Source organism: Chiroxiphia lanceolata, chromosome 10, assembly GCF_009829145.1.
Source record: "Chiroxiphia lanceolata isolate bChiLan1 chromosome 10, bChiLan1.pri, whole genome shotgun sequence".
Classification (NCBI taxonomy): Eukaryota; Metazoa; Chordata; class Aves; order Passeriformes; family Pipridae; genus Chiroxiphia; species Chiroxiphia lanceolata.
The window spans coordinates 19,443,579-19,461,644 of record NC_045646.1 but is presented as its reverse complement, the minus strand read 5'-3'; the positions used below and the strand labels follow the sequence as shown (position 1 = coordinate 19,461,644).

At 40.0% G+C, this 18,066-nt stretch overlaps 1 long non-coding RNA gene across 2 annotated transcripts; it reads right to left on the bottom strand.

Moving 5' to 3' along the window:
• Positions 1 to 354: 354 nt before the first annotated feature.
• LOC116791998 lies at positions 355 to 12,425 on the bottom strand. Of its 2 annotated transcripts, none has more exons than XR_004358942.1 (2): positions 11,468 to 12,425; positions 355 to 3,568 (listed from the first exon to the last, which is right to left on the bottom strand). It is a non-coding gene; the product is annotated as an uncharacterized LOC116791998 (long non-coding RNA). The 2 variants fall into 2 exon arrangements; XR_004358941.1 differs by lacking the exon at positions 11,468 to 12,425 and adding an exon at positions 4,161 to 7,686.
• Positions 12,426 to 18,066: the final 5,641 nt, after the last annotated feature.

Sequence of the window (18,066 nt, the reverse complement as noted above, 5' to 3'; positions counted from 1 at the left end):
CTGTGAGAGAGCTGAAGTCTTAACACAATGTAGGGAATTCACTGGGCTTCAATGCCTTCCAAAACTTTTCACGTCAGATATTTCCAAATACAGTTTAAGTAACTACTTTTACTTTTCAAATGAAATCCACTCCTGGATCACTCCCAAAATTCCACAAAAAAGACGAAGATGTAAAGAATATTTTAACTCAACTAAACTTCACCACTTGTTAAAACTTCACCAAAGTTTGTGATAAACTTTTGAAAAACACAATAGATGTTCATGGTGGAGGGACATGCTGTCCAAATATATCGACGAATCAGTATGCATCTCACCCTCTTTTCAGACCTGAAAGGAATTGTTCCATTATTTTTCTCCCCTTGCAAGTCAATAGAGAGAACTGAAAGCTCGAAATTAATTATTTCTTTCCTACTGTGTAAGTGCTAAGTTAGGAAGTGCACGTCATCCTGAGAAGCAGAGAAACATAATTTAATGATGGTTCTTTCAAGAGAAGTTTCTTAATGAGGAAGTGAGCTCAGAAACTGAGCTGCTGCTCGAATGGTGAATGAAATACTAGATTTCATTTTTATTATATATCATCTGTATTGATGACTATCCACAACTAGGTGCTGACTTCAACTTTCTCTAATCTCATCACAGCAGGAGAAAATAGTCATAACCCAGCCATAACTTCTTTTTTTTTTTTACTTAGCAGTCAGTCATGGAAAAATTCCCTGTCACTCAATTTCTTCAGTGAAGGTAATAAAAATATAGATTTTTTTTTTTTTCCTTTCACAGGCAGTAGAGATGATCAGAAAGAGACGAACAATAGAGAAAATGCCCTCAGCAAAATGGGACTGGAGAAATTCTATTCCCAATTGCTGACAAATTACACACTGAATTTGTCATTTCATTCCAAAACCCTCCAGTCAAAATATTTTTCATTACTTTACTTGAAAGTTGTTAATTTAAAAAAAAAAAAAAAGCCTAAATGGACAAAGCATATGAAACTATATAAAACTCATGCTGATTTTTAAATGAGGTTCCACTAATTTGATACTTTTCTGTGAATTACTGAGGTTTATCTTGTTTTGGATTTTATATGCTTTTTCCCCTCTAAGCTGATCTTTTCTTTTGCAAGCAACCAAACATAAGATGATGCTCTGAATGGCCTTTGGTTGCTGTGTTAGCTTTCAGCACTGTATTAGCTCAACGCAGAAAACACTCCAGTGCCAGAATCCTAACAACTCTCCTCCAGCAAGTCTTATCCTTTGGGTTCTGGGAGCAATCCAGGCTGACCTGCCCAACAGACACAGCACTCAGCTCAGGAAATTCCACAGCATCTTAGCATTAAATGATGTCTGTGTGGAAAAGAAGGAGATGCTCCCTGTGAAAGCAGGTAGCCACACTTACATGCCATTTTTCTGGTTCTGCAGCCTACTAAGCACCTATTGGGACCAAATCCTTCACAAGTGATTTTAAACTTTATTATTCTGGATATTAACAAGCACTAAATACAGGTAATTATTTCTGCTCTGCTTTCAGAGGGTAACTATATATATATATTCCAAGGCAATGCATTCCCAGGACATTAACATGAGCAAGATAAAGATGATTACACAGACACCTCTCCCTTCATGCTGAACTCCCTATTTCATCTGTTTTGTTAAATAGAGCCTTTGACTACAGAGAAAAGTAATTATCAAATGTGTCACAGGCATGCTAAAAATAATTTTTTCAGCACACAATAGATGGGTAGGTAGGTTAATTTGCCTAGTCAAGATCTCTCCTGCTTTTCATCCTGAGTGCAGAGCTACTTCATTTGAAATGCATGTTTTCTTCCCTTCCGTTGTAGGTTTCACCTGAAAAATTGTGTCACAGTTGCATTTATAATAAAGTTAGACATGAACCTTTGTACATCTTTAATTAGCTCTCCTTCCAAATTCTGGTGGTTGAAAAGCACGAGGAAGGTCTGAATGTGCCCTGGGTGACTTTGGCTGAACGGTGTCAGTGCTTTCAGAGTGGCAGAAGTTTCACCCCTCTGAGGGCAGCAGCTCAGCTGAGCTCTCCTATGTGCTTCACACATCCATAACAATTCCCTCTGACATTCTGCAAGCAGCCAGATCAAACAGAGCATTTGTTTCCCTCTTTTCCAATACAAGCACTGCCAACTTCATGGTGCACCTCAGATATACACCAGACATTGATACCTTCTTGTCCAAAGTTACACATGGTATCAACAGGTCATTTCTTATGCTGAGTATTTCTCAGAGAGGAAAATAAATTGATATTCCTTTCCTTAATTTGGCTATCTTTTAAGAATGGAAAAAGATTAGGGTGTTCACTTTAACCTAAAAACACTAAATGGCCTAAAAGCTACCTACTTCTGCTGCAATAACTGAAGATATCAGTCCTTGAGTCCACACACACAAAATAAGGATGAAAATAGATTTTTCTTAATGAATCATTGGCTTTATCACTTCCCCTTTCATTGAGCTGAAATGGTGCTCATTTATAAACATCCATGCTGCTCAATCTATTTCCTTACTCTGGCCCTCTATTGAGAAAGCAGAGTGATTCAGCACATTTTCTTCAGCTGAATTACTAGTATACATTTATGCATACATATGGGCAAAGGGTGGCTACAGGAATAGCATTCTTTCAGCAGCAATTTTCAAGGGTGCCAAAGAGGAGCTTGAACTCACCCTTAAAAAAAGGTTTCTGTTACAGAACATATGGGCAAAACAGCTCAAAAAAAAAAAAAAAACCACATAAAAGAAAATGGTTACTCCTTTAAATGAGTAGATTGAAGAAGGAAAGATTCTGATCCCTACTTAAGAGTCCACGAATTCTTGCACAGAAACTAAGCTGGAGAAAATAAACATTTTTCATTGTACCACAACCATGTTCAGCCTAGTTTTGTTCCCTGCTATGTGCTTGCCAAGATTTTGCCTTACTCAGCTATTTTAAATCATTAGAAATATTCCAGGATAATGCTTTTTCCATGTAAGTGATTTATAGTATTTATATGCTAATTGAGAAAACTGAACCTAAATTTGAATAATAATAAAATTAAATAGCATTTCCACTATTAAACTATCAGCTGTGGGCAGCAATCCACTCTTCACTTTGGACTTACCAGATTTTACTTGGGAAATATTAATTTGGTAATTGAAGACTTTATTACTACAATAAAATATATTAAGCAATATCTATTAAACCAATAACTTAAAAAAATAATTTAAACTTTGGTTCTAGGTATGTGGAAATTATTCCAAGAAGTAGCTGTAATGTTTTGCTTTGCATTGAGTTTGCATAAGCAATTTAACAAAGTACTTTTAAAGAGTCCAGTAAAGGTAGATTTCCAGTCCTATATGAAGATTCACTGACTTCAGCCCTGGTACACTTCAGGAATCACAGAACCTCACAGGAAAATTGGGAGTATGTGTAAGTTGTGCAGCAGTGATACAAACAGTGTACAAACAGTGTGAGCTTCAGCACCTTGTCTGAGCTGCATCCTCTTGAGGAATTCACACATTTCTGGATTCACCACTTTTCCTTCCTCGGTTCTTCTAGTCCTCAGAGAAACCTGAAAAATAAAGGAAATATCACTTAAATGCAACCCACCTCCCATGCACTCCATCCTCATTTCTTCAGGCAAAACTGTGCTAATGCCACTGGAAATGCTCCCAATAACTTTAACAAGGTCAGCCTACATGTGCTTTAAGACCTGTAGCAAATTATTTTTTGATATTTCTGGCATTATTTCCTGCTCTTTCTCTTCCAGAACTAATATTCATGTTCTGCATTGTTCACTTTCCTTGTCTTGTTCCTGTCTTTCGTCAGGGAAGCGCTCTGGTTTTCTGGTACAGGAAGAGTCTGAAGCTTCAAAGTCTCCAAGTCTTTAATGAGCAATTCATTCTGGACACTCTCCTCCTGTAAATTATTAAACAGCTTTAGGATTTGAACATATACACTAAGGTGGCATTTTATCAGAGTATTCTCTAGTATTTACTATTTTTCAAATATTTCTGTCAGTAACGTGGCTCCTGTTCAGTGAGGTAAACACACATTCACCTTAAATGCAGCATATCCAGGTTGAGTCCCCTTCTCAAATCTTAATGAAGAGACAATAAAAAAACCAACAATGGCAACAGAAAAAAATCCACTGAACTGCTTACATGGAGCTGCCAGCTGAGGTGTTTGCCCAGCTCCAGCAGGTTTTAGCTCTGATGGAGGTCAGGCTCAGGAGCTCGTCCTACGGACGACGATCAGGAGGTCACAGCCCAGCCCAGTCAAAGCCACGTGGCATCTCCTACACTCCCAATGGGCAACTCTCCTTTCATACCCCGCTGGCATCTTGTACAGTGTCTGCCCAGAGACAGGACAGAACTATAACATATAAGAGAAAATATGTGAGCACATGACTTGGACAAGAAATCACAATGCAGATTCTCAGGGTTTGGGAAGCACAGCAAACCTACAGCAGTGCCCACCTTCAGTTAGATTTGTAATGCAGGTAACAGCGCAGCACAGAATAACCTGAGCTAATTTCAAACAAGCTATAGGTCCCCTTAAGCATTTTAAGAATGTAAGATGCCTTGAAATGAAAGCCCTGAACATCCATGCAAATTCTCCAAACTGCTCTTTCCAGGTTTATCAGTTACAAAAAAATGTTAATAGCTGCCAGATGAAAAATGTTAGTGAAATCAATCAAGAGATCTGAAGCAGACAAATGCATGGTGCCAGTTCTCAGCTTTCAACAGAAATGGCCCCATATAGTCTAGGTCTCCAAAAAAGCCTGATGTTTCATTTCCCCAAAACATCAAGTGCTGTAGTGAGACCAAAGGATGCCACAGCTGAAGCACAGCTCTTCATTACAGTCTCCTTCTCTAACTTTGCCACTCTTGTGTTCTGGCATTACCAGCACAAGTACTTCACCCTCAAGCTCATTGATTGCCTAGTTCATGCTGGAAAAGACAGCCTAAACAAATCACCTTGATTTTTTTAATTTCCCCCCTACAGTTTCTTTAGTCTGGTGTGAACCATCTGAAATATTATAGAACTTTAACCAAAAAAACCAGAACATTGAGGTAAATTTAATGACATGAAAGCCTTGTGCAGAGGGGATAAATACATAGTCCCAGAACAGCAGAAGTTACAGAGATGTAGTACCAGAGTAAGCAAGCAGAAAACATTTAGGCAGCTTTGCCATACATATCTCAAGGAATAATTATTGCTTCAGAATAACTCCAAATTTACTATCATATTCACAAATAAAACAAATCCCAAAGCTTATGGCTGACTTCAGGCACTTAGATTTTAATAAGTGCATGGCACACTGCCATGTTCAAATCTGTCTCTCTAATTATGGTTTCTATTCGTAAAGCACCCAAAAGTGTATGAGATTGCTGACCCAAGAATTTTGAAAATGTCATCCTCAGTGAATCCTTTAGTGCATATTAAGTTAAGTGTCTTTTTTGATGTTATAGGAGTTAGAAATTTTCTATTCTCCTTAAAAAAAGTTCTTCACAGAAGCTATAGAATTCAGTAAAAGAGAAACAAAAACTTATCTCTGCAGTATCCACCTGGCAACCAGATCAGAGACAAAGCAGTAGTCAGAAGTATTTCCTGACTGCAAGTTCTGAGCAGTCACTTCACTAGAAATCCCTAGTTGGGCTACCTATTTATCCTGGCAGTATCTATAAACATGCCTGTCCCAAGGGGAGGCTCAGTGCCACCTGAGCAGACCTCAGCAGCAGCACGATGCCTCCAGAGGACACTGCTGTGATTTACCCAGTCCACACACACAGGGGATAAACGGGGAGGCCAACACACACTTTTAATACCTAGTTCACACCTAAGCCACAACATATGTCTTTGCCTAAACCACGTGGAGGTGTGGCAAGTTGGGGCACAAGCTCTCTTGGGCTTATCATCAAAGGGCTGTTGTGTTGTGAGCAGGGTAATCGAGCAGCTGCCCCAGTTGAATGTATACAAAACCTGCAGTCTTCATGAATATGAGAATTCTTGACACAGTTATTTCCCTATACCTTTTCTCACTTCTCTATTTACCCCCAAGACATTTAGGAAAGAAAGTCGGGTATTAACTGTAATAGGTTATATATATACTAGGTACAGATAATTTAAAAAGAAAATGTAATCATGAAAACAGCCAACTTGGACTAGACTTACACACACTTCCTCTGAGGTAACTTGTCAGAGTTACTCAACTACTTACACTGTGTGGTTTGGCTCCATTCATAGATCCTAGGGATGGGGGACACATTAATGCATTTTATCATCAAGTTTAAGTGTCATTTCAAAACATTGGTCAGTGCTCTGAGGGTATCATAAAAGAAAGCTCCTAGAGTGAAGTAGCTGTTGCTGAAGAGCTTTCAAAACAGGAATTTGCTGCTTCTGTATTTTGGATTTTCAAAGCACAGTGCATTGCTTTAGCTCTTGAATGTCAACAAGAGGAAAACCAAAATTATTATATAAAGCCTGCAGAGTGGATGCACATGATCATTAGAGTGTTTAGATTTTCAAAGCAGGGTGTTTTAAAGATGCCAATTTGAGAAACTGAATTCTGCAACCTGTTATTGCACAGAGCACTGAAATGGAACTGGGAGAAACTGGAGCGTGAACAGGGAGGCAGCTGAAGGTGACCTTCAAGAAACTGGAAAGGACTGAATCACTGGGCAGGGAATCTAATTATCAGTGCATTACTTTATGCTGTACCGGGCACATTTTCAGCAGACTACTGAACAAGACTACCATCAGAAAAATATGGTAGAAACCCACAAATGTACCTGGTTAATTAACATATTTTCTAACTAATCACATGCCAGTGGCAATATCATGGACATAGCTGGCTCTTTCCACTTTGTTGCAGGCAACTGACCTATTTATTTCTTAAAGGGGAAGAGGAGATGCAAACACTTCAGTCTGATGCAGAGGCAAAGTCACTTTCCAAGGCAAGGGAAAAAGCAGTCATTACATTATGTAATGACTACTTTCTGTTTGTCCTACTTTTCTACGGTGTCTTCTGACAGCACAAGTTGTCTGACAACATTAGAGCAAAGCAGAATGTCAAAAAATACAACACAGGAAATGCAGACTAATTCATCTATGGATGTTACATTGAGTGAAAAAGATATCCCCTCAGATATCTGCAATAGTGCCCATATTTCATGTCCTAATTTATTCATCACTTCAGTAAGAATCCACACTGGAATTTTCTAAGGAGCAAGTACTTCCCTTATTGTACATTTGATTTTTCTCTCCTTACGATTCTCACATGCAAGTGGGATAATTTACAGGGCCATAGAGATATGAAGATGTCTTTGAATTTAAAAATATTACATTACACTATTTAAATTTTTCTTTTGTATCATAAAACAGGAATAATGTTAATCAGCATTAATATTTCTCCCATTTAAAACATGTTTCACCTATGAGAAATTCTCTCACCATTTGGCAGATTTTACAAACCATTTAAGGAGAAAGTGGGAAGACAAAAACTGCAGGACTGAGCTCTTCAGGAGGCTTTCTGTCTATTCCTTCAGTGATCAATTAAATGGGACCTCAGTCATTGCCACAGTACAAATTGCAATACCAGTTGCAGAAAGATAAAACAGTATTTATGGCCAAGTTTGAGTCCATCTCACTGTATTTTGCTAGAAATGCCTTTACTATTTTCCCCTGTTATCTCTACATAAAAGTAGAGTGCTGAGCCCACATCTAGAGTGACTGGTGTATATAAACTTACTGACCACGTTTTAGCACAAATCTGGTGAGATGATGAGAATTTACACATACATTGCATAGCGAATCAGAAAAGAGAAATCATGATCCCTCTTATGACAAATGACTTGAAGACCCTTGTGGGTCCCTTCCAACTCAGAATATTCTGTTATTCTGTGAAATATAGGCATGATGAACTTGTTTTTATGACACTGTTTGAATGTTCGTGATGTGCTGCTGACCTTTGTTCACACTCACCTTTCTGTGGTGTGACAAGACTAACAGGAAATATGTATTGAAAGTTTGCCTAATGCTTTAATGATTCCAGGCTGAAAACCTGGCAGCTATTAAGCCACCCATAATGTGCTATCATTGAGGAAATCAGAGAACAAATTTGTCTCTCCCTCATGCAATGGAGAGGAGGGTTCTTGGAGGTAAACGAGTTCAACTAAAAACTAGACCCAAAAGAACTACAGTTATGTATTTCTCTAAGAAGGATTGTTGTGGTACTGTATCTCTATGCAGTGTGATTTCCTAATAGCAAGCCTGATTCTGGAATATTCTTCAAATGCTTAAAAACATGCAAACAAATGCATTTGAATTTATCCTTTCAAAGGATAGCAGTAAGGCTGACTATATTTGATGGAACATGGGCTCATGTGTGAGTATTAGGGAAAGAGGTCCAAAGTAGGTACTCAGCCATTCACAGGCTTCAGGTTTCTTCTTTTCTCCTTGAAAAGCTATGCAGGGCTGCTGATTTCAGATTAGCACAGCTATTTTGTTTCCATGACTTTGCAAAAAGCTTGCTTATTTTCCACTGTGGGAACAGAAGCAAGGAACTGTACTTGCCGTTTGTTTGCAGATTTTTGCATAGCAAGTGCTTTCTGCATTATTTCAGCTTTATTCAGATTAATCACTGTTAAATCTGATGGAAATTTAGGGAAATTTCCCCTAGTCTAATGCAGTGAAGGTGGGCAAAACTGACAGCCTCAAGACACTGCTTTTCTGACTCAGTGCCCACAAAGCAGTCAAGGAATCAAGTTACCATTAAAACCAATAAACTACAAACTTGGAAAACAAGCTTTCTCCTGGTAAAAGACATTTGTTGCTGTTGTGCCAACAGCACCATCCTACTCTAGGCATTTAATTACTGTGACTTTCAGCTCCATGGGATGGCTAGTGGAGTAGTAAGTCTTAAGGCTATAAGTAACCTACAGAGACAACAGAACATCCGACATTACCCAGTTACAACTCACAGACATGCAAGTTTTCATTGTGAGCAGCAGAGCTCACATATTTCCTTTCCCATAACTGATTGAGAGCTTTAGCTCAGCTTTGGCAGAGATCTCACTCCTTGGTGGCTTCTCTGCCCAGTAACATGCAAACTCATGCTGTGCTGTTCCTCTCCCTAAGGTCACTTCACTGGGATTCTTTACCCAAACACCATCTAGTTTGAAGAAACTTGTTTGACCATAATTTTTACTGTAGCCTGAGAGAAATTTGACTGAAGTTAACCAACAGACTCATAGAGGTAATTTGAGGGATACAAGGCAGACACTGTCATGCATAATGGGAATTCATTAGCCTTTTTTCCCAAGAAGCCGGGCTAAAAAGAGTGAAAGCAGGACAATTCCTTTAGTGTCATGGACAACAATATCCAACATGCACTATTTCATTTTCTCTGGATTTGCTCTCTGGACAGCAAAATGTCATCAGTTTGACTGCATCAATCAGTTCCAAAACAAAATGAGCCCCAACTTCCCACACATTGGCTCTATAAAGCAAAGTCTCATCCTTTCCAAGATACCACTCAATGTTAATTGCTATTAATATATACTCCTTTCTAATTATTTGTCAGATTGTCTACATATATATAGACAAGAATACTGCTAGCTTTATCATCACTTCCCTGACATAACTGTTATTCAGGCCCATGAAATATACATTAATGCACATTTATGCAGCTTGTAATTTGTGTCGCTGAAACCAGTGCCTCTGCATGTATCTGAATATAAGGACACTGCTTGAAAATAAATGCTCTTTTAATGGAACTGCTCAAGTGAGCCTTGTGCTCTGACATTTTGCCTTTGTACAGACACTTCCCTTCTGTACCAATGAACAAGGTATGCAGGAGATTGCTTATTCCCACAACTTGCTTTTCTCCTTAAGAAGGGAGTCCTGGAAAAGCCATCTGCTATTCATGTGTTAATTGTGTGATCAGTATTCCAAGCTCCCGTGCACCCCATGCTCACTGTGTCACTCTGCTCCTTTTTGGTTTTCAGGGAATGGATTGGAACCAGAGGCATTCTGGGCTCAGGCCTTGCCCTCCCTTGGAGCCTGTACCAAACTGCAGCTGGTTTGGTGGAGAGGCTGAGCACATCCCTCACACCGTGTCACCAGTTCTGAAGGAAAGCAAAGCCAGGAACCCCCTGACTCCAGCTGTTGCTCTTAATCTTTGAGCCAAACAGAGCTGTGCAAAAAGCAGCAAAAGCTGTCAGCTCTTTTCGGAAACTAACTTTCAGAGAGCCTTAGTTGAAACAAAAGCACGAAGCCACCCCTCTCATGCTGCTGAACTGTGCTGACACCACTCCTCATGCTGGGTCTCTAAGCCCATCTAAGACTGGGCTAATTGTTCCTTTGTTTTTAAAAGCCAGACCCCAATCCAAACCCCTATTCCAGGTCAACAGTATCTACATTGAAACTACGAGGTAAGGCATAGAACTGTTATCCTGCCTTATTCCACACTAAAGGAACACAAGTGACTGAACAGCAACCTGGCAGACTCTACCTTTTTTCCCCTTAAATCCTAGCCCTTGCGGTAGACTTGACTACCCATGTGTCTCCCCAAAATTCTATGTAGACCTGGAACCCTCCCCTAAATTTAGGGAAGAGCAAAATCCAGTAAAACTAAAATTCTTGAAAAATGCTCTTGCAGAAAAGTGTAAGGTAGGGCCTATCATGCCACCATCTACCATCTACCTGTGTCATGTATCTATGCTCTGAAATTGCAACCACAACAATAAAAAACCAGCTACTACCAGAGGTAAAGTTATGTGTAAATTATAGGTGTATACTGGTACAGGCAGATTAAAAGTGTTTGAGATACAAAGAATGCAGTGCAGACTGCAAATTTTCAGTCCTTTCCTGAAACCCTATTCTAAGCTCCAGCTTTAAACCTGAGCAAAGACACTATCCAGGATACATTTTCCTGAAGGAGTGTACACAAATGAAACATTCTGACATCTTCCCTGCAAAAATGCTCTCTGTGTGATGCACAGTCATTCCAAAGATAATACTCTCATTCAATTTAGAAAGACTTTTCAATCTGTAAAAATGTATTTTTCTTGGCTAAAACAATTCACAAGCTTTGTAAGTGAAAATTAATGTGCATGATTCTAAAGAGTAAGATAGACACAGTTAATTTAACTTTAAAAGAAATTGAAAATAGCACCAAATTTACTAATCACTGAAAATCCAGAGAATTAAATACATATATATGTTATGTGAATTAGATAACATATGCCCTCAGTTTTAACAAAATCCTCTTTCCTCACCATCCACTGCAATATTGTCAAACAGTCACCATCTGTGTTATCAGCAGAGAAAATGCTATTTACAAGTTTTCACAGCCCATTAATGGGCCTGCTCTGCTTTTGACCTTGACACTTCAGGCCATGCTAAACTTGGCTCATGTCAGTTCTGGGTTACACTTGAAATGGCATTCAGTTAAATAAAACCTCACCTGTGTTATCTTTCAAGTGACTGTGCTTCAGTGTGTCAAGATGTATCAGATCTTCCCCCTCTTCTTTCCACAAGTGAACACCTCCTAGAAAACAAGGCTGTCTGAAGAAAGGGCTAATTAAGAGACCAAACTGCCCACACAGCTCTTTCCAAGGAGCTGGGCTCCCTTAGGAATCTTTGCATAAGGGAACTGAGCTGTACTCTGCACCTCCAGAAGCCTGACAAGGCTACAGCGGAGGGATATGAACCTGCACCACCTTGTTGGGTTGCTGTAACAATTTTAGCAGAGTTTCCCATTGTCTGATCAGTTGGTGGCTACAGAGGATGGACAGTCCATGACACTGTATCTCTCTGCAGTGTCTACCTGTTACCACACACCAAAGGACGGATGGAAACCAGGATAAGCAACTGCAGTGGGGCAGATTCACTGGGAGATCCCAGCAGGACAGCTTTGAACAACACAAGGTACACAATGAAACAACTGGAAGCTGCACCAGCCCAGCCCAGCCCAGCCCTCTGCTTGCTGTAAACGACACAGACAGCAGAGACATTTACCTTTAAGTACAGCACGTGTTATTATGTTACCCGGAGGCACATACTGTGCCTGTCAAATACTACAGGATAAATTTTAAACAAAAGGTGTCAAGGGTACAAAGGGGTTTGGTGCAAACCCTACAGCTATTTCTGCCTTTCATTCTCTTGCAAGGCTGCGCCAGGGAGATGTGTGGCAAACCAGAAAGCCAAGAGAACGGAAGAGATGAGTTTAATGTATTGCTTACAGGGCATTTTGTGAACTAATAGGAAAACTCCCTCTCTCCCCAGTCATTAGTTGTTATTTTTACCTGGTAACATAGCTATTAATATCCTGTCCCTGACTTAGGTTCTCTGTCCTTTAGATTTTTTAAGACCATAATCAATACTTGGCAGCATTTTAGAATAAAACACAGTTTACAAAATAATTTTTTTTACTCATCTCTGCAATGATTTCTGAAATCCTTTTTAAAGTATGTCTCATTTACTGCATTTCAAAGCTGGGTTCTTCTATGCAGAGTGCATGTGCAAATGAAAAGCAAGACCAGCAACAAACTCCACAAGCCTATTTCTGAGCTATAGCAAACAAATGCAAGAATTGAATTGATAGAGTAACTCAGTATTTTCATCCACTTACTTGATTCTCAGCTGGGAGGAAGCAAAAGATTTCCAAGTGCCACAAGTGCCTGAGCTTGATCTGAAGGATTGTTTTGTGCTATGCAAGTCTGAACGCTATGTTAGCTGTCATTAACAGTGTGAATTTTTGCCCTCAAGAACTAGCATGCAAGGGAACAATCTTGGGATTGTGCTGGCCTTGCAGTTGGGAGGCAGGCAGATGGGACACAGTTATGTAGTAGACTGAATGGAAGACAGTAATTCTCCATTACAAATTAAGTTGCTTCTGTCAGTTTAAATCACAACTCGCAGTGCACGTTCCCAGCAGCTCATCAAGGGCACAGTGAGTGAGCACTACTCACCCCGAGAGAAATACCTGGTTATACTCAGAGCTCCTTGTGGGCAGTTCCTGACCTGGGTGATAGTTCTACACAGACAGCATTGCTGAGCTGGTGGTACTGCTCAGAATATTATTTCATTAATTCACCATCCACAAAAGAGCACTAGCTCAGGGAAATATATGCAGCAACCTGGGATAGTGGTGAGAAAACAGCACCAGGCACTGTGTGCATCCCCAGAAGTGACATCATCTCATAGCCTATTTCTGCATCTTCACCCTGGCTCATTAACTGTCCTCACTCTTATTTCTTCCTAGAGCAACAGGAGTGTCTCAGCTGCAGCAGGGGAACCTCAGGACAGCAAATATGACAGCTCTGACTTTGAATGATTTTACTGCAGCTCCTCTAAAAATTATTTTTGGACTTATTCAGCCTTTTGAAGAGTGGTTAAATGGGCACTTACTGCCTTGTGCATAGTCTGGAAAATATCCACTGTACAGAGACCAGTTGATTCTTTCACCACATTGTTAGATATGCACATGGCCACTGCAATGGAAAGGTTGTCATGGAGACGAGGAGGAAGAAGATGGCAGTAGAATTCTGGCAAGTGACCTGGAAGAACCAAAGAGGAATTTGTCTCTTCCTTTGCATGTATGAGATCACTGCCCTCTCTTCTCATGTTACACTGTGTTTTCAGTGAGCATATCTACATACCCATGCTGACAAAAGTGTAGATGAGGATGCAGTTCTACTGAGCCCAGTTTCCCAACTTCTTAACCCTGCAAGTCACCTCAATGTCCACAAGCTTCATCAAGATCAGAACTTACACTGAACCTCTTGAGGCCTGGAACCCAAGGTGAAGTAAACCTAGATGCAGGCACTGGTCAATCCCTCCTGACTACACAGCCATACTCAAATGCCTACAGGACCTAAAGATGGTAACTAGGCCTATGGAAGTTCAGCTGTGAGCTACAGCAGTGTAACATATTTGCTACTTAAGAGTATTTTCTGTTGTTATTCTCTATTAAAAAGCCTGTGATAGTTCCAGTTGAGAAGATGGATGGATGGATATGGAGACCTGAGAACAAGAGATCAAGACTCTAAATCTGTGCCACCTTGCCAGGAGGCTTTTATAGTGATTTAGGATTGTACTGAGGCTACTCAACACGAGTTCCTATCCTGGGTGCTGTGATTTCCTTTGTAATGTCCCTAAAGAGGCAGAACTCAACAGGCTTAGGCACGGGCTGTCTGAACCACTGCATTCACACCATAGTTTTGAGGCAGGTGGTATGTATGGTCTTTAAGGTTGCCTATGATACAGAGAGAAAATTTTCTGTAAAAGTCTAAGTGTCTGTAATATTGTCCTCTCTTTTGTACTACAACAAGTTCCAACAGAGCATCCACAATGCAGGCCAAGGACTCATAGGAACATGATTTACAAGTTCCGTGCAGTGTGAGATCAAACATATTGTATAAACAAATTGTTTAGAAGCCATCTTGCCTTCATTAGGACTGGAATTTAGCTAATAATCTGATATTCCCTGCTATGTTTCAGACTGGCACTGGATCACTATGATGTGTGAAGTCATCTGAGACCCATAGACATCTGTCTATAGAAATTCAGCATGGAGTAGTCTTTTCTTCTCTATGCCTAATGAAATTCAAGCATTTAGAGGACTGTCTCACACATCCATTTGCTGAAATGTACCTGCTAAATCCAAGCTTCTAATAGAGCTTTGCCAGGTTCTGCTTCAAATTCTTCAACCACCATCACCAAAAACTCAGCTCTCCCTCTCTTAGTTCCATTTTCCAGGATGATGTTAAAGCCATTGATATCCATAGCCTGTTTTATGCTAAATTTAGCTAACAAGAATGCAGCTATGACAGATTTGAGATATCTTGGGGTACAATAGTTTAATGCCTCAATTACTTCTTTGTCTGACCAGTTCCATGTACACTAAAACTGTCAGGTTCACTATGGAGACATAAGCAAAAGCTCTGCCAAAAATATGACAGATTGATTATTTACACATTTTTAGAAATGCCTTGCCATGAGACCTCAGTTTGAAGATCTTAGACCTTGACTCTAAGCCCAGAGGGATCTTCTGTTGGCTTTACTTCTCAACAAAACAAATACAAATGCTTCATATTCATAGAAACAGCTCTATCTCAATAAATTCAGGTTTGCTTTAGCTGAACTGTGGTATTACTTTCAAATGACAAGTGCAAGCTGTCCCTGCACTAAGCATATGGAAGAGAACACTACCTGTTTAGATGAGAACTCTATTTTCCCCCAAGGAAAATGACCTGCCCTTGTTTACAACCATTGCTCTGCTGTGCCCTGGTGCCACTTAGAGACTGCACAGGAAGCCTGTAAACACATCACCTTGCAGGTGTGTTCTCACCTGTGATCTCCAGGAATCTGGTAAGCTTAACACAGGCATAGTCAGTGCCTGGGTGCAAGACTGGGAGACAAACTCAGTTTGCAGTGATAGTTAAAGCTGGGAATCTGGTCTGCAAGGGTTTCTGGAACTCCTGCACAGAACAGCTGGCTGGTGCCTCACGGGACACCACTGAGATCTCAACGCCACAAGTGACTGTGTGGGAGGATGTACTGTCAGGAAACCAAGTCTCTGATGGTCTGTGATCCAACAAATACTCTGTCCCTTTGGAGAGAAGCATAATTTGGCACTGAAACAGAAGGATAACACTATTTACTAAATCACAACAGTAACATCCTGGGTTTTCTTTCTCAGCTTCTGGACCAGACTGAAATATGCTTTGTTTGCAGGAGCTGATGAAATCGTGGCTCCAGATGTGAGCAATGAGCTGCTGCTGTATCTTAAAAGTAAACTTGCACTAGAAAATGCTTATTTTTGGATATTGCAACAGGGAGACATATATTTGGTGTGAATTTACATTATGATCAAACTGAAGAACTGCCCAGGGGATCATAGCTGCACTCACATCAACAGCAGTTTTCCCACTGACTTAAATGGACAAAATGCCAGTATTTGTTTAAGTAATGGTGTACAGCAAAACCATACTGAGTTGGTGTGTTCAGACTTTAAACTACCTGCTTTACCCTGCTGTCTGAACACCTTTGAACTGCACCTGATTTCCAGGGTGTTTGTCCTCTTGTTTAAATTAAGAAAAGTCCTTTTTAAGATGATGGTCAAAGATAAAACTACTTGCCAGCAATCTTATAGGACCTGTAAGGGTTTACAACAGCAGCAAACTGAATGCAAATCTCTCAAGTCTTTGACAGGCAACCAACCATCACCTTATTTTTTACCATTATAGTCAAAGCCTTGTAGAACACCAAGCAGTCACATTAACTTTGGTTTCTGGATTCTAACATATGAACAAAGGTTTTTTAAACATTTTATTTGAAAAGTGTGATAAAACCCAATTTAAAATGTATTTCCTTTTAGATTCAGCAAAGATGATACACCATTTTCCCCAAGTTTGCTGATGATAAAAGGGAGCAGACATATTTTCACAAAAGAAAATTTAGTCCAAATCAAATAACTCAAGCAGAAAAATAATTTATGAGCTTATCCTCCCCTAATAAGAAAAGAAAAAGATGGAAGCACACATTTTTGGCAGCGTAACAACATTAGCTGGAGAACATTAAATAATTAGTTGGCAGTGGTGAGCCTTTGATTCAACTTCTTTACTGTGAATGAGTTTTGCATTGCAAAGCAGATTTGTAAAATTTAACAGTGTTTTCACATTATAAATTTTTTTCTTATGTTAAGTATTTCAAAATTAGCTGGGCCTGCTGGACTTTAACACTCTTGCACACTGGCAAAATAAAAGGGGAGATTTTCAAAGACACAAATGGAAGTCAAACATCCATCTCCTGACTTTCAGGATGACTTTCAATGGGAACCAAGTATTTAACCACTATTTATGTAGGAAAAAGAAAATGTAACATTCAAAGCACAGCTAAGAGATACAGGTGTGTCCAGGTGGCTGGACCATTGAAACAGTTACTCCAAACCCCTCCTCAGCTTCTTGCCCCAGCTCTTGCTGTTGCTGCAGCGTGACACCACATATGTTTTCCTGACAATATATTCAATTAAAAAAAGCCCACTACACATGGTTCAGATTATTCTGAGTGATATCTATTAGAAAGCAGCTTCATCTCAGTGGACATGCCAACATAACCAAAGGAAAACTGTCCCCAGTAGGGAATGGTAACAAGCAGATGGACCAACAAACTCTTTAACCTGTCCTAAGAAGCAGCACACACAAATACAGTTTTATTTCTGCACAGCTGCTTCCAGGCCAGGGGAATGGGCAGCTCCAGGAACATTTCTCCCAGAGCAGTCAGAACCATGTGCAGAATGGTCAGACACAACCTCCCAGGCTGAAAACTGGGGAGCTGGAGAACTTCAGACACTCATGCAAGAAAAAGAAGTCCCTGTTCCCTTCAGTCTACAGTTCATTCCCCTTCATTACTGTGAAGGTCACAGCAACCCCTATGAGAAGACAACGTTCAGAGCTGAATTTGCACCTCCCCTTCAGAACACCATGCTTGGTGCAACCAAATTTATGCTTTTTTGGACTTGTTATCTGAGTCTACTTATATCTTCATTTCAGAACCAGTTGGTTTTTGTGTGGTGACTTTAAGAAGCCTGTTTTTCATTTCACGTTGTGGTGACAGTTCTTCACATTTCGACACAAGAAAGCAAAAATCTTTCCAAAAGTTCTATTATTAAAAACCCTTACAAGTAATACAGCTGATCCCATAGCTTCACTGAGATTTAGGAAGAAAGCCAGCCTTCCAACCAAGATTTGGAAGCAAGCCTATAAATAGTCTAAGTACTTATTAATTCAGTTTCTCCCCCTTTCCCTGCCTGGAAGTCCGTACCATGAAGCTGCCAACTTGTCCTTCTCCAGACCAGGCATGATGTCTTTTAAATATTTCTGATTACTTCTCACTCTCAGACACCTCAAGCACACCCTAGTTCATCTTCCTGCACAGGACTTGTCCTTAAAACAATGTCTGACCAAAAGGATCAGTGTGCTGAGAGCTGATGACAATGCATTGCTTCAGACAAAAGCCAGCCCTGTTCTGAAGTGTTCTGTGTTGAGAAAACAAAGATTA